The sequence below is a fragment of the Bubalus bubalis genome, chromosome 17 (genome assembly GCF_019923935.1).
Source record: "Bubalus bubalis isolate 160015118507 breed Murrah chromosome 17, NDDB_SH_1, whole genome shotgun sequence".
Taxonomy (NCBI): domain Eukaryota; kingdom Metazoa; phylum Chordata; class Mammalia; order Artiodactyla; family Bovidae; genus Bubalus; species Bubalus bubalis.
The window spans coordinates 8,139,661-8,167,271 of record NC_059173.1 but is presented as its reverse complement, the minus strand read 5'-3'; the positions used below and the strand labels follow the sequence as shown (position 1 = coordinate 8,167,271).

Genomic DNA, 27,611 nt, shown 5'->3' with positions numbered 1-27,611 from the left:
GCCACTGAAGAAATGTTTGGAGGACATGAAATAAATGTCAGGGGTCTTGTGATCTCTCTCCATCCTTTTGGTCCTCAGCAGAAGCCTATTGACAGGTCATCTGGGTTGGTATTTAAGTACCATCTAGAATCTGACAAAACGTGGTCCACTGGAGAAGGGAATCGCAAACCCCTTGAACTGTGGTGTTGGAGAAGACCTTTGAGAGTTCCCTGGACTGCAAGGAGATCAAACCAGTCCATCCTAAAGGAAATCAATCCTGAATATTCATTGAAAGGACTGATGCTGAAGCTCCAATCCTTTGGCCACCTGATGCGAAGAGCTGACTCATTGGAAAAGACCTTGATGCTGGGAAAGATGGAAGGTAGGAGGAGAAGGGGACGACAGAGGGCAAGATGGTTGGATGGCATCACTGGCTCAATGGGCATGAGTCTGAACAAGCTCTGGGAGATGGTGAAGGACACGGAAGCCTGTGCTGCAGTCCACGGGGTCGCAGAGAGTTGGACACGACTGAGCGACTGAAGAACAACAACAACAGAGTCTATGGAGAAAGAGGGAGTGTGGAGCTGGCCTAGGCAGTACTTTAAATATCATCTGCTCCAGCCTCATCTCATTTTTTGGATGAGGAATGGAAGCCAAGAGTCTGGTGGGGGCAACTGTCCTAGCCCAGGTTACACAGCTATTAATGGATAGAGCCCAGATGCTTAATCCCCTGGTCCTGGCCCTGCACTGGCCATAAATTAGATGAACTAGGGTTTGGGAGAAGATGTGACTGTTTGGATGAGGGTCAGAACTGGTTGTTGATGCTGGCAGGAAAAACACATTGCCAGGGGTTTGAGAGTAACCTCTGGCTGGGAGCTTTCCTTGGAGACTCTGGTGTCCCATGGACTCCAGGGGCCTCAGCTCCTCCGCAGCTCCTTTTTGGGGTGGTGGGCTCCAGTCTGGGGCTTTCATCTCCTTTCACGTTTCCCTTGGTGCCCTGCACTGTGCTAGATTGTGTGCAGATCTCGAATTTTTCTGGAAGGTCAGTATTGTGCATTTCGGGTTTTCTCACACGTCTGCCCTCATGCACACACCCGGAGACTGGATACAAACAGTTAGATGGACCAGTATCATAGTGGGTCTTCATGTCCCCTAGTCAGACCACATGGCTTCAGATCCTGGCCTCACTACACACTGGCTGGGTGATCTCAGAGAAGATGCTTAGCGGCCCTGCGCCTCAGTTTCCTCGCTGTAAGATGGAATATCATACCATCTTCCTGCTTGACAAGGTTGTGCATCTAATTAAGACAGGTTAGTTTATGCCAAGTACAGTCAGTTCTCATGATGCGTGGCAGTTACATTCTATGAGGCAGAACAAAGACGGAATTAGAGTTAGGGGTTAGGACCACGGCTCCTGAGGGAAACACAGGATCAGGCTCTTGCAAGCCCCTGGTCACAACATTTCTGTCAACCAAGGATGCATAACCTTGTTGTATATGTGTTTCTGTTTAAAGACATCTTATTTAATATGTGCAGCTGATTCATTAACACTGAACTCAGAGCCAACGGCACCATAACTCACGCCTGAAGGGAGCTTATCTAACACCAGCGAGGTTCTTCCTACGGCACATTGCAGCATTCTTGCGCTGAGGAGCCCTGGGTAGCACTTCAGCACTACGCTTGGGGCCATTTAAAATGCAAAATCACCAAACAGAAAGCACAAAATGCAAAAATGTCACATTAAGCCAACGGCAGAAAAGAACACTTGTTTACAGTCTGAGAGCAGATACAAAGAAGGCAGCCAGGAATATGCATGTCGGGTAACAAAATTTTTACTCTTCTGTGCATGCCTGGGAGAGTGCTGCAAATATTGATTTGGGGCTTACAAATAAGTTTTAGTGAGTGGGTGGATTCTCATATATGGACTCCATGAAAAATGAGGATCAACTCTACTTAGCTACTACTTGGCATACAGTGAGTACTCAGTAAAGATTTCTTATAATTATTAAGAATTGGAAAGTAGGTGGGGGCTTCCCAGGTGACTCAGTGGTAAAGAATCCACCTGCCAGTGCAGGAGACTTGACTTTGATCCCTGGGTCGGGAAGATCCCCTGGAAAAGGAAATGGCAACCCACTCCAGCATTCTTGCCTGGAGAATGCTATGGACAGAGGAGCCTAGTAAGCTACAGCCCATGCGGTGGCAAAGAGCTGGACATGACTGATCACAGCTCAGAAAGTATAATGGGTGGCTTGTGGAGTTCGTGTCTTTGTCAGAGAAGAAAGGGTGAAATGGAGAAAGACCTCACTGCGGACTCCCTGACCCCCAGAGGAAGGGGTTCCCATGGCTTAGAGTGGAGTCCCCTATATATTTAACCTCTAGAAATTCAACTCTTTGTATGTACCAGCTAGGCTCTTGATTCTGCCTGCGGTGGGGGTGATACTCTTCCTGGTAGGAAGGGAGAGGTGCAACATCAGTGTGCTAGAGCAACGGTTCTTCAAATGCGGCCCCTCTCGAGGGGGTGACTCCTCCTACCGCCTGGGAACTGGACAGAATTGTGACTTCTTGAGGGTCACCCCAGATGTCCTAGATGGACACCCCAAGGACATCATAACAAGCCCTGCAGGAGATTCTGGTACTGAACTTTGAGACCCCTTGCTTAAAGGGCTGGTGCTTGCTGCCGGGTGGCTTCCGCTGTTTGTCATCTTCTGCATTATTTATGAGGTTTTAGCAATATGTAAATGTCTGCCAGTTGATTGGCTTGCCTGGCATGGTTCCATGCATCTCATAAATCAGAAGCTGATATGCTTTCTTGTTTTGTGATTCCCCAACGGTAGACCATTCTGTAGCTGCCCTGAGATCAAAAAGCCCTCACTCCGAAGGAAATGAGCCCGTGTGGCCCCCACATTCCCAGGATACCTGCTGCCCTGAAGCTCCGCTAGGGCCTGTGGAATTACAAAGAGGCTCTGGAGTCAATGGGTTGAGGTTTGTGCTTCAGCTTTGCCAATTCTCCGCTCTGTGATGAGAGCAAGCCCATTTCCTCATCTGTGTGATGGAGGTGGTAGAATCTTAGAACTTACTCATATAAAAACGATTGGTTCTCGCTTTTTCCCCTTCGCAGATCACAGCCTTGTCGTGCCGAAGGGGCTTGCGTAATTCAATGAAGCTATGAGTCATGCTGTGCTGGGCCACCTGAGATGGACGGGTCACACTGAAGAGTTCTGACAAAACCTGGTCCACGGGAGGAGGGACGGCAAGCCACTCCAGCATTCTTCCCACAAGAACCCCTTGAACAGTATGAAAAGGCAAAAAGATAAGACACCGGAAGATGAGTCCCCAGGGTTGGAAGAGCTGACTCATTGGAAAAGACCCTGATGCTGGGGAAGGTTGAAGGTAAAAGGAGGCGGCGGCGGCGGCAGAAGATGCGATGGTTGGATGGCGTCGCTGGCTCAATGCACACGCATCTGAGCATATCTGGGAGACAGTGGAGGACAGAGGAGCCTGGTGTGCATGCTGCAGTCTGTGGGGTCGCAAAGGACACAACTTAGTGACTGAAAAACAACGTGGTTTTTCCTACTGTTGGCTTCTGAGGACTTCAGCGACATGGCCGAGGTCACACAGCTTTCTTGTGGTGCAATCAGGCTAGAAACCAGGAGTCTTGAAAGGGGCCTAGTCTAGCTTGCTTTCTCTCTCACAAGGATTCCTGGCCCTTCATTAATTTATTACAAGGCTCATGTTGTATGCAGTGTTGGTAATTCAATTGTTCTCTAACTGTTTGGGGTGAAGAGTCAGTTTCGGGAGTTTGGAAACGTGGCTGCTAGCTTGGCCCTCTTTGGAGACTGAACATCTGGGCAGGAAGGAGACAGAACCAGTTCATGGAGGTAGTGACCAGCCCCACCTTGGAATCCCAGCCCTGGACATCTGCCTTTTTCTCCACTTATCTGCAAGCTGCCTCTCTTTTGTATGCTTTGCTTTGTCCAGGGAGATATTTCCAAGCTGGTGGACTGGTGGTTAAGGGCACATGCACTGGAATGAGACAGAACACAGCCACAGGTGCCCGCGTGTCCCTGGGAAAATTGCTTAACCTCGCTGAGACTCAGCTTCCTCATCTGTAAAGTGGGACTAATCATAGTATTCACCTTACAGGGTGGTGAATCAGAACTGAGACAATTCTCGGCACAGGGCCCAGCACACGACGCCTGCTCGGAGGCAGTCATGTGTAAGGTTCAGATGGGCATCCACCCTCTCAGTATTTCCTCAAGGGCAGGATACACTCCACAGGTAGGAGAGTGGAAGAGACAGAAGAAACTGCATAGACGCTGCACAGAGCATCTGTTGAGGTTGGACCAGAGAAATAGAACCACTGTATGTGTGGGGATCTATATTAAGGATTTTTTTTTTTTTTTTTTTTTTGCAAGAAGTCCGTTTGGTGATAGTAGGGGCTGGCGGGGCAGGTGTGAAACCCACAGAGCAGGCTGCAGGGCTGGAATTCTCCAGAGAAGCTGGAGCTGCAGGACACAGCGAGAGTTTCCTCCTCTTCCGGAAAACCTCGGTTCTCCTCTCCAAGCCTTTCAATGGACAGAATCAGATTCTGCCCAGATGATGGGGGATAATCCCCTCTGCTTAAAGTCAACTGGTTACGAACATCATCTACAAGATATCTTCACAGCAATAGCAGGGCTTGGGACCTCTGGCACCCTGGCACCTGGGTCTCTTGACTGATAGGTCCCCAAACTGCTCGGAACAGGGGAGAGTCAGTTCTCAAAAAAAGGTCAATACAGAATTTTACGTAGGACTGAATGTGGAGTAAGCAACAAACAAGAGTTCTACTACTAAAAGGAAAAAATCATTCCCAGGGTCCTCTTACTGTGCGTGTGTCTTAGTTGCTCAGTCATGTCTGATTCTTTGCAGCCACATGGACTGTAGCTCCCCAGTCTCCTCTGTCCGTGCGATTCTCCAGGCAAGAATCCTGGAGTGGGTTGTGTAGGGATAAAGAAATTAGCAGAGGAGAAAAACAAATCTAATAAGCAAATACCTCCACAGAAAAACCTAGGTTGGTGGGGCTAGATTTGGTATGTAATACCAAAGTACGGTAGCTTAGCCAAACTGACCCATAAAACTGATACATGTCAAATATTACATATGTATGGATTATATGCATGCACTTCTCTAATGGATTTATGCTATGCCTCTTATCCTACAGTTCAGTTCAGTCACTCAGTCATGTCAAAAATCTTTTTTTTTAACTTATTTTGGCTACACCATGTGGCATGAGCGGTCTTAGTTCCCCCACCAGGGATCAAACCCACACCTGCAATTAGTTCCCCCATCAGGGATCAAACCCACCCCCCCTTGCAGTGGAAGCGTGGAGTCTTAACCGTTGAGCCGCCAGGGGAATCCCCAATTTTCCTTTTTTTAAAAAATCAGTGGTCCATTATGGCTATTTCTAATTCTTTTCACATTAGTGCTACCTTATTCTTTCTGTATTAGCATAATCTTCCTTGGGAAAGTGACCGATTGCTGCCCCCACCAATCCCAGCCTCAGTGTTCTCACAGGTAAAATCGGGGTAATGACGGAACCGGTCTTAAAAGGCTTGCTGTGATCCTTGTTGTTGTTACAGCCGTTGCTTTGTTTGGATGAGTCTGAATTTGTTACCCAGTCCTCGTGGTGGACTTCTGCGTCACCCCCACTGTTTGCTACTGCAGTTCCTTGACCATCTTCTGGGGATACCTGTGTTCTGGGACTCAGTTTTTTTTTTTCTTTTAGTTAAAGTACATTTGATTTACAATGTTGTCTTAGCTTCAGGTGTAAAGCAAAGCGACTCAGTTTATATATGTATGTATATAAAATTCTTTTTCAGATTCTTTTCCCTTATAGGTTTATTACAAAATCCAGAGTAGACTGAGTAGTCTTATGCAGTAGGTCCCTGTTGGTTATCAATTTTATACATGTGTGTATGCGTTAATCTCAAACTCTGAATTGATCCCTCCCACCCCCTTTCTCTTTGGTAACCATAAGTTTGTTTCCTATTATCTTGGGACTCAGGTTTTTAAAATCTCAGACAGGTTTTGGGTACACGTATCACACACTCTGTGACATGACTAGGGGAACTTGGGGTAGAACCCTATAATCCAATACCTTAACCCATTCTTCAGTGAAACACACAAATATTCCCACTGAGTAGGATAAACATAGATTATCAACAGCCTCACACTGGTCCAGAGCTGGTTTTGCTGCTGACTGAGTGTAGGCTCCAAGCTTCAGGAGAGCTGTTCGGTTTTCAAAGTCTCTTGGGTTTTCAGATTACGGGTGAACACATGACCATGAGGGCTTCCCTGGTGGCTCAGATGGTCAAGAATCTGTCTGCAGTACGCGAGACGTGGGTTCCATCCCTGGGTCAGGAAGATCCCCTGGAGAAGAGAATGTATACTCCAGTATTCTTGCCTGGAAAATTCCATATCCTGGAACAGAGGAGCCTGGCGGGCTACAGTCTATGGGGCCGCAAAGAGTCAGACATGACTGAGTGACTGACATGCCTGAATGTGAACTTGGCCAAGTATTTCTGGAAGGTATTTTTCTGTAAGGTATATTCTGGAAGCATATTCTGGAAGGTAAATTTCTAGCAAAGATGTGGCTGGGTTGAGGAGTCTGTACCTTTTAAAACTGGCTTATGAATTTCTATCCCCAGGTGTCTCCTGAGCACATTTGGTTCTGAGCTGGGATGGCCACAGAGGTGGAGGGCTGGCTCCTGTATCGGGGTGAATGGAGGTTCGTGGGGCTGGGGAGAGGCTTGCTGAGAGAGTGGGGGCTTCTCTGTGCACCTGCCTGGGAGACGGAGCTGTGCCAGCAGAAGGGGGAGCCAGGCTTGGAGCAAGCAGAGCTCAAAGAAATAGAATCTGAGCTCCCAGCAGCCTGCGGAGAGGCAGGGCAAGTCTCCAGGGAGCCAGCCTCAGAGCCTGGAGGCCGTGAGAGGCAGCTGGTATCGGAACCAGAGCTGGCCCTCTTCCCATCCCAGAGCCCCGAGCTCCGGGACAGGGCGGGGCCGTGTTCCCCGCCAAGCCTCTCCATCTGTCTTCATGTGAGGGAAAAATGATCCTGAGTCGAGGTGGAAGGCCTGCTGTGGCCACAGCTGTTGGAGCGGGTGGCACAGGGCTGGCGTGGGGTGGGAGTCCCGGGGGAGTTTGGCAGGTGCGGGCCCCCTCCTGAATTTATGGCAAAACACAGGGACATGAAAGAAGCCGAAGATGGTTCCTGGTTCCTGATCTGATTCAAGGTGGGGATGGAAACAGCACAGGGCTTAGTGAGAATTTAATATGCAATGAGATGGAAGGAAGAAAAAGAAGCAGAAAAGACAAAGAAGAAGAGAAAGTAATTTAGCAGGTCAGAGTGAAAACGATCGTTGATGATCATGCTCTGTCCCCATTTTACAGATAGGGAAGTGGAGGCCCAGAGAGGTCAAGGAGCTTGCCCAAGGTCAGCCAGCTCCGGGTCCCTCCAAGCCTTCCCAGCCTCTTCTGTCCAATGTGTGTTGTGCTCCTGACCTGCTGTTTCTACTGGGTGGGGATAAGAACCAAAGTCCATCACATCGCTCCCCTGCTTAAAACCTTTCTGAGGCTCCCCACTGCCCTCAAAATAAAGACACCTGCCCCTGATGTGGCTGATGCATCCTGTGTAGTCTGCCCTGCGCTCTCCTCCCAGCTTGTACCCCACCTCCCCCATCTCTGCTTTCAGCTCCCCGTCTGCTGGCAGTTCCTCCTCCACTGATGCTCCTTCTCTCCACAGGGCCTCCGCACAGCCTCTGCTGCTGGACAGGCACCTGGGTGCTGGGGCCGCAGCGCCTGCTGCAGATTCCAGTCCTGCAGGTCCTCCTCTGGGTGACTTTGGGAAAGTCACTTGCCCTCTCTGGGCCTCAGTTTCCTCATCCGAAAAATGGAACTGACGAACAAGAAGGCCCGCTGAATAGCACAGGGAACTGCATTCAATACCTTGCAATAACCTATAATGCACAAGAATCTGAAAAGGAACAGATTCATGTACACGCTCAGTCACTTCAGTTGTGTCTGACTCTTTGTAACCCCATGGATTGTAGCCCGCAAGACTCCTCTGTCCATGGGATTCTCCAGGCCAGAATACTGGAGTGGGCTGCCATCCCTTCTCCAGGGATCTTCCCAGGATTGAACCCACATCATTTACGTCTCCTGCACTGGCAAGCAGGTTCTTTACTGCTGTGCCACCTGGGAGTGTGAAAGTGAAAGTGTTAGCCACTCAGTTGTGTCTGACTCTTTGCAACCCCATGGACTGTAGCCTTCTAGGCTCCTCTGTCCATGGAATTCTCCAGGCAAGAATACTGGAGTGGGTGTCCATTCCCTTCTCTGGGTGCCACCTAGGAAGCCTATATATATTATATATATATAATATATATATGTGTGTGTGTGTGTATGTGTGTGTGTGTGTATATATACACCTACTTATAAAAAACTGAATCACTATGCTGTATACCAGAAAATAACAACACTGTAAATCAACTATACCAAACAAAACTGTAAATCAGCTACGCCAAAGAATGTTCAAATCATCTCACACACTAGCAAAGTAATGCTCGAAATTCTCCAAGCCAGGCTTCAGTAGTATGTGAACTGAGAGCTTCCAGATGTTTGAGCTGGATTTAGAAAAGGCAGAGGAGCCAGAGATCAAATTGCCAACATCCGCTGGATCATCAAAAAAGCAAGAGAGTTCCAGAAAAACATCTACTTCTGCTTTATTGACTTAGTCAAAGCCTTTGACTGTGTGGATCATGATAAACTGTGGAAAATTCTCCAAGAGATGGGAATACCAGACCACCTTACTTGCCTCCTGAGAAATCTGTATGCAGGTCAAGAAGCAACAGTTAGAACCAGAAATGGAACAACAGACTGGTTCCATATTGGGAAACGAGTATGTCAGTGCTGTGTATTGTCACCCTGCTTATTTAACTTATATGCAGACTAATCATGTGAAATGCCAGGCTGGATGAAGCACAAGCTGGAATCAAGATTTCTGGGAGAAATACTAATAGCCTCAGATATGCAGATGACACCACCCTTATGGCAGAAAGTGAAGAAGAACTAAAGAGCTTGATGAAAGTGAAAGAGGAGAGTAAAAAAGTTGGCTTAAAACTCAACATTCAGTAAACTAAGATCATGGCATCTGGTCCCATCACTTCATGGCTAATAGATGGAGAAACAATGGAAACAGTGACAGACTTTATTTTGGGGGGCTCCAAAATCACTGAAGATGGTGACTGCAGCCATGAAATTAAAAAACACTTGCTCCTTGGAAGAAAAGCTATAACCAACCTAGACAGCATTTTAAAAGGCAAAGACATCACTTTGCCAACAAAGGTCATCTAGTCAAAGCTTTGGCTTTTCCTGTAGTCATGTATGGATATGAGACTAGGACTATAAATAAAGCTGAGCGCCAAAGAATTGATGCTTTCGAACTGTGGTGTTGGAGAAGACTCTTGAGAGTCCCTTGTACTACAAGGAGATAAAACCAGTCCATCCTAAAGGAGATCAGTCCTGAATATTCATTGGAAGGACTGATGCTGAAGCTCCAATCCTTTGGCCCCCTGATGCAAAGAACTGACTCACTGGAAAAGACCCTAATGCTGGGAACGACAGAGGATGAGATGGTTTGATGGCATCACCATCGACTTGAGTTTGAGCAAGCTCCAGGAGGTGGTGATGGACAGGGAAGCCTGGCGTGCTGCAGTCCACGGGGTCGCAACGAGTTGGATATGACTGAGTGACTGAACTGAACATAAATCAACTATACCTCAATAAAAATGTTAAAAAATGAACTAAAAAAAACCCAACCTGGAACTGACAATAATAAAACCGCCCTCACTGTGTTGTTATAACGATTAAATGAGTAGGGGGAACACTCACTTATCACTCCTTCTCACGGTCCTCAGATCTCTCCCTTGCTGCTTGGCTGTGACTCTTGTGTCTTTTCCCGTGTGATCATTTGGCTTGTAACTGTCACTCTGCTAGACTGTAATCTCCAGGAGGGCAGGGACAGTCAGCCTCACTCACAGCTGTGTCCCCAGCATGCAGCCCAGCATCTGGAAATGCTGGGTAGGTCTTGGTGTCTAGGGACCTGACTTCATGATTGTGTCTGATGTCTCTAGGTTATGTGTGTCCAACTAGCCTCAGCCACGCTCCTCCGGCCCCCACCCCGATCTCTTTTACGAAACACCATTATCTCAGCAGAGACCACTCTGGGTCCCCAGGCATCCGGCTGTGGCCTCCGTCTGCCAGGTCAGTCCGATCAGCCCGCTCACAGGTTGTCTAATTAGATCCGCCAAGAGGAAGAACAGAGTGGAACGAAGCATGCCTCCTGCGTGCTCCCAGTTAACTCAGGAGTGCTCCCAGTGGCCACCTCTGGATAAATTCCTCGTCTGGGTTGACTGCCTGGGGGAACCGAGAAGATGCAATTATTTTCTGAGGGTGTGGCTTACAGGAGGTGGCTGACCTGTGCCCACCTCTTCCCTGGGTCACTCCAGGCAGAGCCCCAGGTTGGGTGGGGGGCACAAGAAAATGGACCTAAGGCCAAAGTCTCCAGTACCAACCTCTCTATTGCCTCTGCTTTAGTTTGTATGTGGATTTCACTGATTCTCTTCAGCTGGTTGTTGAAGGTGGGATCCTCTGGCCACCTTGCTGTACCCTTCCAGCCCTTCACCGCTCTAAGCTTATCACCTCTAACTGGTCGTGCTGCCTGCTCTGTTGCCCCCTGCAATTCCTGCTCCATCCTGCAGCCAGGATGGTCTTCCTAGGGTACATGTCTCTCCCTATGTCTATACCCTTCCATGGCTCCCCACTGCCCCGGATAAAGCCCAGATTTTTCTGATAAAGGTCTATGAGGCTGTTTAGGGGCTTCCCTGGTGGCTCAGCTGGTAAATAAATCTGCCTGCAGGATTATGCAGGAGACCCCGGTTCGATCCCTGGGTCAGAAGATTCCCTGAAGAAGAGAATGGCTACCCACTCCAGTATTCTTGCCTAGAGAATCCCATGGACAGAGGAGCCTGGCGGGCTACAGTCCATGGGGTTGCAAAGAGTCGGACATGACAAGTGACTAAGCATGTGTGAGGCCATTGGCGATCTGGCCTCTCCTGACCTCTCTGAGCTCAGCTCTCATCCTCTCTCCACCTTTGCTCCAGCACAATGTAAGCATTTCAGGATTCAGACAAACAGAATGTGTTCCCTTTCTTGACTCGGCTCTGCCCACTGCCACCTCCAGGCTTTTTGCATCCGCTGTTCCCTTTGCCAGGAGCACCATCCCCCTGTGTTCACGTGGCTGAAACCAATTCACCGAAAAGTTTCTCTGATGCCCCCGGGGTCTCTCTCATCATGTCACACACCAGTGAATCACTGGTTCAGTGCTGTACCCTCTAACTCTGCAAGGTCAAGGATCAAGGCCGTCTTATTCATTCATTCATATATCTTCAGTGCCTGGCACACAGTAGGTGCTCAGTAAACATCAGTCAAATGAATGCCTGTGGAAAACGGATGTTTGGGGTTATGTGATCCTGAAGGGTCCTGACGATGATGATAACAACAATAATTATAAAGCTAAGCTGTGGGTTATCAACCCCCCTTTACAGTCAAGGAAATGGAGGCTCAGAAAAGTGGGGGTCCCCAGTGCAGGGGCCTTACAGGATTAGGGAAAGACAGGAAATTCACGGGGGTTGGCTCTGTACATATTGATCTGGGAGGCCGCTCACCAGTCTGGTGCAGATGATTGGGAAAATCAACTGCCTAGGGTCTCACAGGGCTTCCCTGGTAGCTCAGTTGGTAAAGAATCTGCCTGCAGTGCAGGAGACTCAGGTTCGATCCCTGGGTGGAGAAGATCCCCTAGAGAAGGAAACGGCAACCCACTCCAGTATTCTTGCCTGGAAAATCCCATGGACAGAGGAGCCTGGCAGGCTACAGTCCATGGGGTTGCAAAGAGCTGGACACGACTTAGCAACTAAACCACCATCAGGGTCTTGCAGCTACCAAGTGGAGGAGCTTGGATCTGCACCCAGCTTTGTTGGATCCCAGAGCTCTAACGCACAGGCACTACCACCATAATTCCTTTTCCTGGAATTCCATTATCCCTGTCAAGATCTGAAGTTGTGCCCATTTCCTCCTTGAAGTTCTCTGGGAGTCAAGCTGTTGGCTTTCCCCCATAGACACATGTATATTTCAGGCAGAGATGGAAAAAGGTGTGCATTTAGGAGAGGGCAGGTGGCTGGCGCTGCTTCTTCCTGTGAGGGCTTCGGGAACTCCTCACAAGACCTCACTGTCCCCCAGGGCTAAACCCACCAAACAGGAAAGCTGGAGGTGTTCTAAGCTTCCCCCTGGGAGGGGAGGACCACGGCAGGTTCTAGCGGTGTCAAGCACTGAAGTCATTGACTTCTGAAGGACGCCTGGGGAAAGAGACAATAGTTCAGGCAGGAAAACTAAATTACGTGGTCATAAATCCTCAGGAAGCTGCTATGTTCTCTCTCCTCTCTGACACTCTGCCATCTTAGGAAGTCATAAGATGCTCTCCGAAGCTTAATCACACCATAGGATCTAGGGCGAGACATGCTAAAGGGACAGGAAGAGCTTGTTCCCTGGATGCTGCAAAATGTGCCGTCATCTCCTCGATCTTGACCTTGGCTTAGAAATATGAGCACCTTTTATTAAGTTGCAGAAAATCGGTCAGTTTTCTGAAAAGAGGAGAGCGAATGAAAGCCTTGAAAACAGCCGGACAGACATTCGTTTTCAGCCACACGTGTGGGATAACCCCCGTCTCCAGCTCCTGCCTCACCTCCTGCTATTTCCCCACCTTCCCACTCCCAGCCCCCACCCCAGCCACACTGGCCTATGAGTGATTCTTCCAACATCCTAGGTTCTTTCCAACATCAGGGCTGTTGGGCCTTCTGCTGTCTCTGCCTCGGATGCCTTCCCCCACTTTGTGCTACAAGTGGTTTCTTCTCATCCTTCAGCCGCCAGTTCAATCGTCACCTCCTCAGAGAGGCCCTGGTGGCTCAGCTGGCAACGAACCCGCCTGCAACGTGGGAGACCTCGGTTCGATCCCTGTGTTGGGAAGATCCCCTGGAGAAGGGAACAGCCACCCACTCCAGTATTCTTGCCTGGAGAAGCCCATGAACAGAGGAGCCTGGCGGGCTACAGTCCATGGGGTCACACGGAGTCGGACACGACTGAAGCAGCTGAGCATGCATGCGTGCATGTTTTCCCATTATCCTTTTTTTTTTTTTCTCATAATAAGAACTTTAAAGATTTATCCTCCCAACAACTTGCACATAGGCAATACAGGTGTATTAACCAGTCAGCATGCTGTACGTTACGCCCCCAGGACTTATTTACTTCATAACTGGAAGTTTTCGCTTGTGACCCCCTTCACTTATTTCTTTTATGCCTGCATCCCCTGAGTCTGGCAATCACCAATCTGTTCTCTGTATCTATGAGCTTAGTAGGTTTTTTTTTTTCTGGTTTTTTAGATTCCAAATATCTATGGTATTTGTCTACCTCTGTCAGACTTATGTCACTCAGCATAATGCCCTTGAGATCCACCTTCATTGTGGCAAGATTTCATTCTTTTTTATGGCTGAATAATATTCTGTTGTATGTGTGTATATTCCACTGGGTCTGGTTCACCCCAACGTTCAATAAAAAGCTGATAAATGCAGGTGGGACAAGCTTGGGACTCAGGGAGCTGTAACCATAAGGATGTTTGCCCTCTGTCAGAATGGCTTCTGACTCAGAGATCCCGTAAGTGCACTGGTCCTCCCAGCACATCACTTACCAGGACGGCAGTGAGCGTCCCTCAGACCCTTGGGCTGTTGCATAAATCAAGGAATTTCCCATTTCTTTTCTCTTCCACAGCCCAGAGGGTTCATGGCGGTAGCTCTCCCTTTCCTGCCAGTCATAAACCTTTCCTGTTGTCTAATCGCTAGGTCATGCCAACTCTTTGCAACCCCATGGACTGTAGTCGCCAGGCTTCTCTGTCCATGGGATTTCCCTGGCAAGAACACTGGAGTGAGTTGGCATTTCCTTCTCTAGGGGGTCTTCCCAACCTAGGGATTGAACCCACATCTCCCGTACTGTATTCTTTACTGCTGAGCCACCAGGGAAGCCCCAACCTTTACTAGGTTGGGGAAAAGGTGACCGGGCAGATCTCCCCATTTCTCAGGCCAGCTTCTCATCTTCCAAGACCCTTTGCAAAAATGATGATGGCAAATGGGAACTTCTCCAACTTATACTCATAGCATCCACTTCTTCATGGACCTGGCCCTGGGTTGAGGGGCTTTCCCACATAAACTTATGGAATCCTCAGCACCACCCTGCAAGGTTGCTGGTGATTTCCTACTTTATAGATGAGGAACTGAGGCTTGGAGAAATCTGCTTGTCCAAGGTCCTGCAGCTGGGGACCAAACCTAGGCCACTCACACCCGGGTCTGCTCCTGACTCCCGTGTAACTGCCTGTTTCATCCTATTTCACAGCCGGGGAGCAGAGGTGAAGCGCCCCACTCCACTCACATTTGGGGAGTGGCAGATCTGGATCCAGGTCTTCCATTTGGAAGCAGGGTCTGTGTGATGGAGTCTGGTCTGTAGAGCTCGGGACTCAGTCTCAAGAGCTCCGTTAGGGGAGCCTGAGTGGATCTGGAGACAGAGCAGCGTCCTTAGTGAAAATGTGTGTGGCCACGGGCAAACCGTCTACCCTAGCCTCTGCCCGTTTCCCCATCTGTAGTTACACGATGCCCATCAAACTCATATGCGACAGTGACCTTAAAAGACATTTTAAGAACAACAAAAGCAGCGGCTATGCTTTACTGAGCACCAGCAGCGTGCCAGGCATAAGGTCAGGAGATCTGTAAGCTCTATCTCCTCTAGTCCTCACCCTATGAGACAGGTGCTTTGACTCCTCAGCGTGAGTCCCAGGCCTCAGTTCTTTTACCTGTACAGTAGGGCTAATGTTAAGTACCATGGAGAGTCATTTAGGTATTAAATGAGTTAATGTATATAAGTGATTAGAATGGAGTTCAATATAAAAAAATAAACAACCCAATCAAAAAATGGGCAGAAGACCTAGACAGACATTTCTCCAAAGAAGACATCCAGAGGGACAACAGGCAAATGAAAAGATATTCAACATCACTAATTATTAGAGAAATGCAGATCAAAGTCATCATGAGGCACCACCTCTCACCAGCCAGAATAGCCATTATAAAAAGAACAAATAATAAGTGCTGGAGAGGGTGTGGAGAAAAGGGAACCCTCCTACACTGTTGATGGGAATATAAATTGGAGCACCCACTATGGAAAACAATATGGAGATTCCTTAAAAAGCTAAAAATAGAGTTGCCATATGATCCAGCAATCCCTCCTGGGCATATATCCAGAAAAGACGAAAATTCTAACTCAAAAACATAAATGCAACAATGTTCATAGCAGCATTATTTATAATAAGCAAGGCATGGACACAATCTAAGTGTCCATTGACAGGTGAGTGGATAAGGAAGATGTTGTATATGTATATAAACAAGGGAATATTACTCAGCCATAAAAAGAATGAAGTAATGCCACTTAGAGCAACATGGATGGACCTAGAAATTATCATACTAACTCAGACAGAAAAAGAAAATATTAAAGGATATCTCCTATCTGTGGAATCTAAGGAAAAAAAGGATACATACGACCTGACTCCCAAAACAGAAACAGACTCACAGCTATGGAAAAAAGCTTACGGTGAGCCAAGTGCAAGGAGAGGAGAGAGAGATTAGAGCCATGGGGCTAACAAATACACACCAGTGTGTATAAAACAGATAGCCAGCACGGACCTACTTGTTGTACAGCACAGGGAACTATACTCAATATGTTATAACCTACAATAGAAAAGAATCTGGAAAAGAATATATGTCTATATCTGTCTGTCTGCATCTATCTCTGAATTACTTGGTTGTACACCTGACACTAACACAGTATTATAAATTAACTATACTTCAATTTAAAAAAAAGAAAAGCAGTGATTCGAACAGGATCTGTCACGCAGTAAGTACTATGCAAATGTCCTGTGACCAAGCACATCTTATTAATATAACTGGGGAAACTGAGGCTCAGAGAAGTAAATGACCTGTTCAAGGTCACACAGCTGAGAAGCAGCTGACCAGATCTTAAGCCACGGCCTCGGGACTCCAGTGTCTGCTCTTTCTCCTCCCTGTTCAGAGGCCCCCGTTTGGCAGCGCTGCTTGTCTGGGTCCTGGGTCCTGCCCCATACATCAGGGTGGGATACCTCAGCTCCTATGACTTTGACCTGTCCTGTCTCTGTCCATGGAAGCCCGATGCCCTCTCCTGGAGCCTCCAGGGGTGTGGAAATAAACCGCAGAGCCTGAGAAATAAATTAAAAAATTAGCTCCATGCACCCAGTGTCCAGAGTCTGTGGCGGGCGTTGAATTATTCAGGCTGTTTGGGTGTGAGCTGTTAGTTTTCTGCTGCTCTTGCCTTGACGGCCGCCCTGACAGATTGATGGATGAGCCAGTAAAACACTCAGAGGCCAGGAGGAAAATTCTTAATCATAACTTACTGATGGGAGAGACCGTTTTTTTTCCCGCACTGGCAGCTCTAGAGGCTCAACCTGGCCCGGACCCTCCCCTGCCTTCTTCTAATGAGGCTGGAGATGCCTAAGGCAGAGTCACCCTGGGTGACCACTTCAAGGAGGGCTCTGAAGACCGGCCGTCCTTCATTTACATTATGTTTGCATTTTTACAAAGGGAAGGGCAATCTACATAAAAGGCACAAAACCTTAAGTCTGGAGCTCTATGAATTTCCACCTTTGTGAACATGGTGTAACTAACCAGATCGAGACATGAAACATTTCCTATTCTGGAAGTTTCCTTCAGTCTCCTTTCCAGCCAATACATCTCTGCTCTCAGACAACGCCTAACCTGATCTCTATCAGATTCGTTTTGTCTTCTCTTGAGTTTCACACAAATAGAATCACAGAGATGATGTCTAGCTTCTTTCACTAGCCCCCTTTTTTTACCGATTCATCCACGTCATTGGATATCTCAGTTGTTCATTTTTATTACTGAGTATTGGAGAAGACTCTTGAGAGTCCCTTGGACAGCAAGGAGATCATAGCAGTCAACCCTAAAGGAAATTAACCCTGAATTTTCATTGGAAGGATTGTTGCTGAAGCTCCAATACTTTGGCCACCTGATGCGAAGAGCCGACTCATTGGAAAAGACCCTGATGCTGGGAAGGATTGAAGGCAAAAGGAGAACAGGGTGGCAGAGGATGAGATGGCTGGATAGCATCACTGACTCAGTGGACATAAATTTGAGCAAACTCCGGGAGACAGTGGAGGACAGAGGAGCCTGGCATGCTGCAGCCCATGGGGTCGCAAAGAATTGGACACGACTTAGCAACTGAACAATTCCACTATATGAATATACTGCCATTTCTCTATCCATTCTCCTAATGATGGGCATCTGTGATGCTCCAGACTTTGTCTATTACAAATAAAGCTGGTATTAATATCTGTGCACAAGTCTTTGTGTAGACACGTGTTTTTCTTTCTCTTGGGCATACACCTGGGAGAGAGATGGGTACGCCTTAGGAAAGTAATGTTATCAGGAACAGCGGAACGATTTTCCAAAGTGCTGCAGGAGTATATGAGAGTTTCAGTTGTTTATATCTTCACCAACATTTGGTATTACCAGCCTTTTCAGTTTCAGCCATTCTGATGGGGATGTAGTATCATTTCCTTGTGATTTTACTTTTTGTGTGACTAGTTTTCATGCACTTAGTGGTCATTGGCATATCTTTTTTTTTTTTTTTTGGCCACATTGCGTGGCTGGATATCAGCTCCCCAGCCAGGGGTTGGATATCAGCTCCCCCACCAGGGGCTGAATCTGGGCCACGGCCGTGAAAGGCCTGGATGCTAACACTAGGCCACCAGGGAATTCCCTGCATCTATTCTTTTTGTGCAGCATCTTTTCAACTCCATCTAGAGCCCGTGTAACTCTGCTTCTCTGCATGAGGTCTTCCTCCTGGACCTGAGAGCCTGCAGTGCAGCCTAGAGGTTTTATATCTGTAACACCTCAGGGGCAGTCTTCAAAGTAGAAATGGAATTTCGTAGATAAAGGACAGCTTTGCATCCCTCCAGCAGGTTGGGTCTAAGGTGTGTTTCCCAAGGATTCTTAAAAGGGCCCCAGGGGGATGGAGCCCAGTAGCCCAAGGTCGCCAGTTCACTCACACACCTTGTCTTAGCTTTATCTCTTCCCCATCTCCCTTCCCCATGCCCTTCCTTGTTCTTTCTGGGGTTGTCTCCCAAATAAACTGCACGTACCCAAGTCTTTGTCTCAGGATCTGCTTTGAGCATGACCCAAACTCAGATGGATGGTACCCCAGAGATGAGCAGGAGCAGGAGGCTGCTGCCTCCCCGAGATCTGGAGAAACACAGGGAGAGGCCGGTGTAACTGGTGCTGCGGGCGCCGGGGGCACCTGGCAGAAGCTGGGATAACAGTGGGTCTTTCGAGGAAACTGAAGCCTCTGAGGACTTTAGCACTGTCTGACACATGCCCAAATTGGAGAAGGAAGAAGGGAAAGGCTCTGGTTCCTTTGTCCCCCACCCTCAAATCTCTTGCCAGAGTCTCCCATTAGAGGAGTCCAGACAGCATCCAGATGACCCGAGAGCCTGGAACATGCAGCCGACAGGGTCAGACCCCCGGGATTTAGAGCTGAGCCAGGAAACAGAGAGGCACGGTTACAGGGCATACAAGCCCAGATCCAGAAGGAGGCCAGTGGGCATGGGGTCCTCCTAGAGATGACCCACTCTGCTTTTCCAGTGGACATCCAAGCGAGCCCCAAGAATCATCCCCTTTACTGCTTTCTTTCAGCCAAGGCTCTGAGTGGATGCTCCTTCTCAATCACTGAGATCCTCAGCATGCCTCCTGCCCCTTTTTGCCCGGACACAAAGCCTGGCCCAGAGCCGCTTCTTCCTGGGCACTGAGAAGTTTTGCTCCTTCCAGGGTGATGGGCTGTGTAGGTATCTGTTGTTTGCAAGATTAAAACCTACCCAGGTGGAAAACGGCAGACAGGGTGCCAAGCAAAAGGATCCCTCCCCTTTGCAGTGGGAAGGCAGTCCTCTGGGCTAGTGCCAGGGACGCCGGATGCTGCCGCTGGCAAGATCCGCCCTGGCAGATGGAGTTTACAGACCTTAGTGCCCTGCAAGGGAAGTCAGACCGAGGAGAAAAAAAAAATCAAGACTAGAGCCTGCCTGCTCATCCAGCCCATCCACTAACAGGTCAGGTGAATCGGGCAGATCATCTCAACTCCCCCAGCCTCTGCTTTGCCATCCATAATATTGGATCCTGATACTCATTACTTTTCTCATGAAGTGTTGAATGGATTCATGTCCAGAGAAAGTAACTGTTCACAGGATGAAGGGAAAGAACCTTGCTTCTACCCCAGGACATTCTCCTGCTTAGAAAAGGAGACACGGAGGCGTTACACCAGAAAGTCCAGTTGTCTCAGCACAGTCCCATGGCCTCTACCATGGCCCCCAGGGATGAATGATCAATTAAGGAAGTGCTTAATAGGGGCTTTCCTGGTGGTCCAGCAGTTAAGAATCTGCCTGCCGGGACTTTCCTTGTGGTCTAGTGGTTGCAGGGGACACGGGTTCAATCCCTGGCTGGGGAACTAAGATCTCACATGTCACAGAGTGACTAAACCTTTGTGCCACAACTACGGAGCCTGTGTGACCTAACTAAAACGTGACAAAGTTAAGAAAAATAAAAGAACCCTCCTGCCAATGCAGGAGACATGGGTTCGAACCCTGGTCTGGGAAGATTTCACATGCTGCCGAGCAACTAAGCCCATGAACAACTACTGAGCCTGGACTCGAGAGCCCGGGAGCCACAGCTATGGAAGCCCACATTGTGCTGCAAATACTGAAGCCCCTGCGCCCTAGAGTCCATGCTTTGCAACAAGAGAAGCCATTACAGTGAGAAGTCCGAGCACTCAACAGAGAGTAGCCCCCGCTCACCCCAAATAGAGAAAGCCCATGCAAAGCAATGAAGATCCAGAGCAGCCAAAAATAAATAAATAAAATGTTTTTTGTTTTTTTTTTTTAAAAAAGGAATTAGGCCATGTCCATAATTTCCCCTTGATTTAGAATCAAATCCTAATAAGCAAAAATTTAAAAAAAACAAGGTGCTTGACAAATGTTTGCTAAATGCGTGAATATATCAATGCCAGCCCCTAACCCCTTATTCAGCCAGATCTAAATGAATATTGGGCAGTGCAAGCTCCTAGGTCTTGCCCCAGCCCTTCCCACCTAACCTCCTTTCCCGCTGCTCCCCACTGCAGCCTGCAGATGCCTGCGGTCTCATGCTCCTGCTGCTGGTGACTTTGCTACCTTCCTCCCCAGAAGGCCACGGCTTCTGTCACACAGTCCCCCGAGTTCTGAGCCGCTACCCTCGTGCCTCCCACTTTTTCTGCCCTTGTCCAAGCCACCACCTCAGGCCTTGGGACTCCTCTGGCCCATCCATGGTGCCTGACAGCTTGGTTAAATGGAAGGGTTGCAGAGGGCTTCCCTGGTGACTCAGTGGTAAAGAACCCGGCTGCCAATGCAGGAGACTCGGGTTCGATCCCTGGGTTGGAAGATTCCCCTGGTGGAGGAAATGGCAACCCACTCCAGTATTCTTGCCTGAGAAATCCCATGGACAGAGGAGCCTGGCAGGCTACAGTCCATGGAGCTGCAAGGAGTTGGAAATGACTTAGTGACTAAATAACGACAACAAGGGGTTGCAGGGGGCACAGCATAAGCAAGAGCCTGGGTGGGAACCAGTTGGGCCTAAACAGAGAGCAAGGAGGCGACAGACCTAATTAAAGAGGTGGGTAAGTTCCCGAGCACCTGTGCTGTGCCAGGCATGGTGCCAAGCTCATTACACACATTCTCATTTAAGCTGCTTATGTGTCTCATGACCTCTGCTTATGTAGCTAAATTCCAGGCTCTGGAGTCAGACAGTCCGGGCTCAGAGCACAGCTCCCCCATGTTCTGGTGGACTGAGCTTGTAAGAACTTAACCTTGCTGCCCCTCAGTTTCTCCAGAGGAACCACTGGGGATCTAGTACCTACTCATGGGATTCTTATGAGACTTAGAGGAGTTAATACGTGGCAAGTGCTTAGAACAGGGTCAGCCACGCAGTCACTGCTCCGAGTGTATGGGCGCTCAGTCAAGTCTGACTCTGTGACCCCATGGACGATACCCCGCCAGGCTCCTCTGCCTATGGGATTTCCCAGGCAAGAATACTGGAGCGGGTTGCCATTTCCTCCTCCAGGGGATCTTCCCGACCCAGGGATTGAACTCACGTCTCTTGCGTCTCCTGCTTGGTAGGTCGATTCTTTACCACTAGTGCCACCTGGGAAGCCCTCACTGCTCGGCAGACATCAGTTATCATCAGGGTCTCCAGACTTGCACTGTCCAAGATGGCAGCCCCCAGCCACAGGCAGCTAATTTAAATGAATTAAAATCCAATAGAACTCAGAAGTTACATCCTCATCACATTAACCACAGTTCAAGTGCTCAATAGCCCATGTTTTGAAGAGCACGGGTGTAGGAAGTCTCCATCACTGCAAAGTTCTCTTGGATGGAACTGCTTCAGAGGATGCATGAGAAACTCACAAGAGTGCTTACAGCTGGGTGGGTGGGTAGGGGGAGAACCTGGAGATGGTGGGGAGACAGGTGGGAGACTTTCCTCTTTTGTACAGTTGGAGCTTTTATCATGGCTATTACTTAGCCAAACACAAAAGCAAAACACAACGTATTAAGCAAAGATTTTGATAGAAGAGGAGAAACGGAGGCTCAGAGAAGACCCAGGAGAAGGGCTGGAAAGAGGAGGGTCTGAGGCTGGAAGCTCCTGTCTGACTGCGAGCTTGAGCCTTTGACCACCAGGCAGCTGGAATGCGGATTCTAAGGGAAGTGGGGAAGTCCCAGAGGCAGGTGATGTTTCCTAGAGTCCAGCCCTGGACACTCCCAGGACCTGCTTCCCTCATTCAGTCCTGAACAGGGACCACCCTGCAACGCCCCTTAGAAGGATGTTAGACTTGTGGAGCCCACATTAGAGGGACTGTGGAAGATCTCTGGTGTCAGGGTGCACTGGTTCAAGTCTAGGCTCCTCCACTAAATTGCTGAGATCTTGCGCCTTGGTTTTCTCACCTACGAAATGGGGCACAGTCACTGTTCCATGCTCATAGAGCTGTTGCCAAGATGAAGGACTTGGCTCACAGAGAGCCCACAATATGGGTTGAGTTAATTATTGGGCTTCCCTGGTGGCTCAGTGGTGAAGGATCCACCTGCCGATTCAGGAGCCACAGGAGACGCAGGATCAATCCTTGGGTCGGGAAGATCCCCTGGAAAAGGAATTTGCAACCCACTCCAGTATTCTGGCATGGACAGAGGTGCCTGGCCAGGCTATAGTCCATGGGGTCGGAAAGAGTCGGACACGACTTAGCAACTAAACAATTACTATTTTATTAAACTTTTCAAGCTGGCCTCTGAAGAAGGAAGACAGGAAAGGGAAGCCATTGGTGGGCCCCCTGAAGCACCTCCTCTTCCCACGTTCCTGGGAAGGGCAACGGAGGAGGGAGGAAGCAGCCTGAAATCCTCTCAGTTACCAATTGTGCCCATTCCCTGGTGTGTTCCCTTCAGCCTTGCAAAGCGTGGACAGAGAAACACTAACTTCTGCCAACAAACGGTGTGGCAGAAGACACGAGCGGCCCTGAGGAGTATTTATGGGCTGTCGCATGGGTGTTCTCAGGTTTCCCCGACAGTCCCAAGGTGAAGCAGCCATTTCCCATCTGCCATTAATCTTGCAAATAAACGCCTGAAGTGGCCCCAGGTGGGAGTTTTCCTATTAATTAATTGTGGCTTCAGAACTGAGTTCAGAGCCCATTAGGCAGGGCCCTTGCAGGTGGCTGGCGCTACGTGCAGCTGCCGTGGCCCTGGCTTACCGGTGGGTGATGCTCAGGGCTCCCCGCCAGCTTCATACAGGACTCGTATGAAGCCCAAGGGGAGGAAGAAGGGGCTGCAAGGCTGGAGAACAGTGCAGCTTCACGGAGTGATCTTGGGGGTGTGAGAGAATGTGAGGTTTGGGAGAGAGGGTTCAAGTCCAGGCCCCCCTCCTCTCTTGTCAGAACTTGGTCACTGCCCCCTCTGCATCTGGTTCTTCATCTTTAAAATGAAGATGATACCAGTGCTTAGTAGGGCTTCACTGGTGGCCCAGGTGGTAAAGAATCTGCCTGCAACGCAGGAGACCCAGGTTCAATCCCTGGGTTGGGAAGATCCCCTGGAGAAGGAAATGACAACCCACTCCAGTAATCTTGCCTGGAGAATCCCCATGGACATAGGAGCCTGGCGGGCTACCGTCCATGCAGTCGCAAAAGAGTTGAACATGACTTAGCGACTAAACCAGCACCACCAGTGCTTAGTACTGATGGTTACTCTGAGAATCACATGAGCGCTACCGTTATCGTGAGCAGCATTTACTCTGACCTAGGATGTGACTACTGGGTTCCAGAAGAATCTTTTCTTCAAATCCCAATCCCATCTGCTATATAGGACAGCTAAAATATCCCCCTTCATGCTCTCTCAAAAACATATATTCCAACACCCTGGCGACAGAGGATGAGATGGCTGGATGGCATAATCAACTCAATGGACATGAGTTTTAGTGGAGGACAGAGGAGCCTGGCATGCTGCAGTCCAAGGGGTCGCAAAGAGTCAGACACAACTGAGCAACAACCACCACCACGCTGAGCTGTGATCCATCGCTGACAGCCCAGGGTAAACACAGCACTGAAGAGCAGGGTTGTCTGGGGGTAGAGATGGCAGAAACTAGGAGGCACTGGGAGCCCAGGGTGGGGTGTCAGGGGAGAGGACCCCCTGACACATGTAACAGGTTTTACAGCTTCTATAGGACACACACTGGTTGGCTTATCTGCTCATTTCCCAACTCAAGAAGGCCAGCGGGCATCTGTTGATGTCTCGTTGCTACTGTTCCAGCCATCACTCTGAGTACATCATCATGTCTCCCTCCACGTCTCAGGATATCTGCTTGGTGCCTCATCTTGCAAATGTCCCCTTCATGTCTCAGAGCCTTCTCCAAAGCTCTACCATGCAGCATCCTCATTTGTTCAAGCAACCAATGAACCAACCAACCATCTCATCAGTCATCTTATCAATGAACTGACCATCTAACTGGGAAACCAACCACACAACCCAGATAATGGAACCACCAACCATCAACCAACAAGCTAATCAGTCAACTAATCAACCAATTAGCCAACTGATCAGTGAACAAGTCAACCAGCCAACCAACTACTCAACCATTCAATGAGCAACGAATGAATCATCCAATCCCACAAACCAACCAACGGAATGACTGCTAACCAACAAATCAAGAAAAATTTACTAGTTTTGGGCAAATCCTCAAAACAAGACTGGCCCAGGGCAAGGGCTATCTGCCTCCTGTCTGGGCTTTCAGCAACTCTCCTACTGAAGGAACCTCAGCTTTGCACTCCCTCCCTGGGTAACCCAGGGCCAGACATTATCCCTTCCGAGGCTGACTACAGTTTGGCCAGCTGGGTTCCTGGGGGCACAGGCTTCGGTGCAAGGGCCCTGGGGCTCCCTTGGAAGGCAAGAGGTAGCCGTGTAGGCAGGGACTAGGACTGCCATCTCTGCTTTCACCTTTTATCTGTCTTGTGCATTGGAACTTTGTGTAAGACTTTATATGAAAAAGTCTTGGATGTTTTAAAAGCCATTTTTAAATGTTTAAAAACCATTGCATTGGTTTTCAGCTGTAAGGGGGCTGTTCCGTTGTGGTTGTAGGGAAGGCTCGAAGGAGACCCTGGGCTCCAGACCTAGGGTTTCCAGGAAGAACTTGTGGGTTAGCAGTGATTTCCTTGGTTGGAAAGCACAGAGGCAGCCCTCTGTATCTCTGGAGGACGTGTGACTGCCGAGTTCGGGAACACGGCAGCTGGGAACCCGATGTACTTAGAAGCATTCAGAGACCACATAGCAGTGAATCGCTGAGTATAAACAACCACTAAACACATCTCCTCACTCGTTCCCAAGCACAGCTGCTTACCACGATCCAATGTGCCGTTGCAGTTAGTAAACAGCCGCGGCAGGGCGTGGGAGGGCCTCCAATTCGGCATCCGTAGGAGCTGACTCCAAAGCATCCGATCCCAGGCAGCAGCTGCCCTTCTGCCTGGTTCTCGAGTTGCCCCTGCGGGAGGGACACAGAGCCAGGGCGTACATCACAATGGCCCGTGGACCAGCCCCCAGAGGCCCCGAGTGGGCCGTGCAGCTGGGGCTCCCCAGGTACTCCAACTAAGCCCCCTTAAAGTGAAAAGGCAGCCAAAGAGTTCCTAGGGCTCCCACTGTGGCAGAGAAAGCCAGGCATCAAGGGCTCAGGCGTTGGGCTGAATCCGAACTTGCTGCGAGACTCCGGACAGGTCACTTTGTCTTTCTGAGCCTCTATTTTTCCTCTTCTGTGTAAAAATGGGGCTGGTCAGAGGTTACCACTGAGAGGCTGCAACTAAGACAAAGCGCAGTCAAATAAAGAAAGACTTTTTAAAAAGTAGGATGCCTCTTCCTTTACTGGGATCCTCACTTTACAGATGAACCAACTGGCTGAGCAGGGAGACTTTGACGGGAGTGGGGCTTGTAATTCAGGTTTCTAAGTCCACGTCTCTTTCCATAACCCCACATTGGGCTGCAAGCTGCAGGCCCGCGAGCCTTGTAGTTGTCTAGCTTCGAGACCAAAGAAAGAGCCCAGAGACAGGGACAGGGACATCCACGGTCTGTTGGACAGAAGACCTTACATGTCCGAAGCCAGGTCTTGGAGCAACACACCACTATCTGCAGCAGGCGGTGATTGCTACGGGGCGACCATCTTCACCACTGGGGGCGGGGCAAGGGAATGCTACCGCTTATAGGGGGGAACTGACGTCAGCTAGGTTACCAGGGCAACCAGTCGCTTGGACACGTGCTGCTCACAGTCCCTCAGGTTAATGACCGTCTCGAGGGCAGGTGTTTCCTATTAGTAAACTAGTAGGTGGAGCCTTTCGGGGCTAAGGATTAGAACCAGCACTAGCCGGGGCAGGGGGCAGGCACAGGCTGGGGGACCGGAGAAGGTGCAGGTGAAGCAGGGGCGGGTTGAGCAGGGGAGGTACAGAGAACAGGAGAACCACCACCTTGAATGGCCTGACCATACACCCTGGGTTGTTTTTTTGTTCTCCCTCTGGATGTTTATTTTCCAGGTAAAATAGGGTCAGTTGTGACTGTGAAGGCTTGGGTCTGTTGTTGTTCATTTGCTTAGATGTGTCCAACTCTTTGTGACTCCATGGACTGCAGCAACCCAGGCTTCCCTGTCCTTTACTATCTCCCAGAGCTTGCTCAAATTCATGTCCATTGAATCGGTGATGCCATCCCACCATCTCATTCTCTGTCGACCCCTTCTCTTCTGCCTTTGATCTTTTCCAGCATCAGGGTCTTTTCGAGTGAGTCTGCTCTTCACATCAGGTGGCCAAAGTACTGGAGCTTCAGCATCAGCATCAGTCCTTCCAATGAATAATCAGGGTTGATTTCCTTGCAGTCCAAGGGACTCACAAGACTCTTCTCTAGTACCACAGTTCGAAAGCATCAGTCTGGTTCTGTCCAAACACCCAGGGATGACTCCGGGGGCCTCTTGATCCACTCAGCACACTCCCTGACTTCTTAGCAATGCCTCCCACCCCAGCAGGGTGCGGGTTGAGATCTTTCTTGGGTTCATCAAACATCCCCAGCTCATCTGCCCACTGATCCGAGGGACTATCATTTATCCCAAAGCATCACCGGGAGTTTCTGATTTATTGGTGACGGGTCAGCTGTGTTCTTTAGGCAGTTTATGGCCATGCCATTAAATTTTCAGAGATTAAGAGCATGATGGGGAAGATAAATGTAGTGATTCTGGGGATCCTGGGAGACCAGTTCCTAGGAGAGGCCCCCACACCCCTTCACGCTCACGTCACGAGTCCCTTTCTGCTGCTTTCATGATGAAAGGCATCCTGTGAGGAGGAGATTTGCTCCCAGAACAGAAGGAGGGCCATTCCTGGAGTTACAGGGTAGTCTCATGCTAGAATCATGAATATCTGAATCAGAGAATCACAGATGGTTAGAGCAAGATGAGCTCTTAAACCCACGTAGTCCAGCCCTCTCATTTTACTGATGATGAAGCTGAGGTCCCAGGTGGGGAAGTGGCCTAACCAGGAGCATTCAACCAGAAGGCTGTATCCTGACTCTATTTTTCCAGTCCCCCTCTTGTGGCGCCAGGATGCTCTTCTTCTAGAGATGGGGATTAGCTTCACAGTGGAGGAAAAGGGGATCTCACATCTTCATCAGCACCCCCACCACCTTACAGAAAAAGAAGCTGAGGTTCAGAGAAGATATCTGACCTCCTGAGTATTAATTTCACTGAGACCCCTCGGTTTTGCATGGCTTCCCTAGCACCTACCTCAGTGCTTACAGTAAAACAGGTGCCATAAATACTTGTTGAATG

General features: G+C 49.1%; 1 long non-coding RNA gene across 3 annotated transcripts; it reads right to left on the bottom strand.

Moving 5' to 3' along the window:
* Positions 1-5,838: 5,838 nt before the first annotated feature.
* LOC112579910 lies at positions 5,839-26,496 on the bottom strand. Of its 3 annotated transcripts, XR_006545488.2 has the most exons (3): positions 25,158-26,496; positions 9,904-10,428; positions 5,839-6,387 (listed from the first exon to the last, which is right to left on the bottom strand). It is a non-coding gene; the product is annotated as an uncharacterized LOC112579910 (long non-coding RNA). The 3 variants fall into 3 exon arrangements; XR_006545487.2 differs by lacking the exon at positions 9,904-10,428; XR_006545486.2 differs by lacking the exon at positions 5,839-6,387 and having other exon boundaries at positions 9,764-10,428.
* Positions 26,497-27,611: the final 1,115 nt, after the last annotated feature.